Genomic DNA, 2,453 nt, shown 5'->3' with positions numbered 1-2,453 from the left:
GGACATGTTTTTCATTGTAACATATTTAAAAGAGTGGCTTGGAGAAGAGCCTTTTTTGGGTTAAGTGTCAGGCCAGTCTTGACAAATGTTCCCATCAATAATTAATTCCTGATTCAAAGAATGAGGAAGGTATGGATCTCCACGTGGCACAAATTAATCATTTCTACTTAATCTGTGTGAATTTAGCAGAAGGAAACTAGATTTCAGGCTGGTGAGCAGTCAGCCAGTTTTCTGCTACTTAATACCACTCAGTTCCCTTACTTACATGCACTATCTTATTCAGCTTACATGCACTATCTCACAGGTGTTTTTAGGAATATTCCCTGGGGGCTTTTAGAACGTGTGCTGTTCAGTGTGGCTACTCACTCCGTTTAGATAGAAAATATGTGAGGAGAAGAATCTGAAGGTATATTATTGGCCTTTTATAAAACTGCTGTTTGCATATGTAGGTTTTATCTGGCAACATTAAGTACGTTACTTATCATTTAAGAATAATTTTCTTGAAATGACAAAGAATATATTTAAAAATTTGGCGTGCCTTGGGTGGCTCAGTCGATTAAACATCTGACTTCAGCTCAGGTTATGATCTTACACTCTGTGAGTTCGAGCCCCCCGTCAGGCTCTGTGCTGACAGCTCAGAGCTTGGAGCCTGCTTCGGATTCTGTGACTCTCTCTCTCTGTCCCTCCTCTGTTCATGCTCTGTCTCTCAAAAAATAAATAAACGTTAAAAAATTTTTTTTTAAAAGAATATATTTAAAAATGAAGTTAAAATAAATCTGCTGCATAATTGCTTTAGACTTTGATGTCTCATGAGTGTTTAAGTGTATATGAACTTTTATTTGTGTAAATATGTAACTAAACGTACAAAGCAGTGACGATGGATGAGAACATGAGCTTTGGAGTTAAACCAAACTGGATGTGAGTTCCAGATGTGTGACTCTGGAAATCATACATCTGTGTAAATTTCAGTATTTGCATCTGTTAAAGGGTTTAATTCCAGCACATTCCTTTCATGATTGTTTCAGGATTAAGTGAAATAACTCTGACATTGCAAAAATGACATTGGAGAACTTAATGGGATAATGCACATAACACAGGCAAAGTACATGACAATTAGTGAGGACTCAAAAAATATGTACCCATCTTCATACTATATGTCGTGCATATGGTATATATGTAATAGGTATTAAATATTTTCACATAGCTTTACTAGTGTGACATAAGCAAATACCCATTAATATTCTTCAAAGAAGTAATAATTAGCAAGTCTATGGATTAAAACAGGGGTAGAGAAACCCATTTTGTAAAAGCACAGATACTAAGTGTTCTCTGTGGGATGTAAGGTCTCACCTCTGCTGCTGTGACAGCCTAGAAACCACACACCATATGTATAGGGACGCATTGAGGCTACGTCCCAATAAAATTTATTTATGGACACTGAAATTTAAAATTTTATCTCCTATTCACATCATAAAATATTTAAGTTCTCTATATTTTTCCAGGTATTTAAAAAAGCAAAATACTGGGTGGCTCAGTCACTTAAGCGTCCGACTTTAGCTCAGGTCATGATCTCGCTGTTCCTGAGTTCGAGCCCCGCGTCGGGCTCTGTGCTGACAGCTCGGAGTCTGGAGCCTGCTTCGGAGTCTGTGTCTCCCTCTCTCACTACCCTTCCCCTGCTCATGCTGTCTCTCTCTCTCAAAAATAAATAAACATTAAAAAAATTAAAAAAAATTAAAATGTAAATATCATTCTTAGTTCAATGGTGTACAAAAAATAGGTGTTGGGCCAGATTTGACTCAGAGGCTATAGCTTACCTACTCCTGAATTAAAACATTCTGTCAGTCTTGACACTTCTCTTCTCCTTCTTATAGTTTTCATCTTATCTAATTTTGGGTTTGCTTTATGTTTTGTTTTGTTTTAAATCATATTACTAGAGGATTTCTCACAGGAGGACTATACTGATTCTATTTACTAAATATGTGCTCTTCCCCCCAAAGTGATTCTTTTAAATATCCATTTGATATGTACCGCAATAATTAGTTGGATAAAAAAAAATAGGCCTTTAACCAACAATTACATATGTACTCATGCTCATACTTTATAAACCTTCCTGTTATTTCTAATTATTGTTTTAATGTTTATTTATTTTGAGAGAGAGAAAGAAAGAGAGCATGAACAAGCAGAAGAGGGGCAGAGGGAGAGGGAGACAGAGGATCCAAAGCAGGCTCCGTGATGACAGCAGAAAGCCTGACACAGGGCTCAAACTCGCGAAATGTGAGAATAATGACCTGAGCCGAAGTCAGAAGCTTAACCGACTGAGCCACCCAGGCACCCCTCTAATTCTTTTTTTAAAGGTTTATTTATTTATTTTAACAGAGAGGGAGATAGAGAACAAGCAGGGGAGAGGCAGAAAGAGAGAGAGGGAGACAGAGAATCCCAAGCGGGCTCTCACG

The sequence above is a fragment of the Felis catus genome, chromosome D4 (genome assembly GCF_018350175.1).
Source record: "Felis catus isolate Fca126 chromosome D4, F.catus_Fca126_mat1.0, whole genome shotgun sequence".
Taxonomy (NCBI): domain Eukaryota; kingdom Metazoa; phylum Chordata; class Mammalia; order Carnivora; family Felidae; genus Felis; species Felis catus.
The sequence above is the reverse complement of the archived record's forward strand: the minus strand, read 5'-3'. Positions refer to the sequence as shown.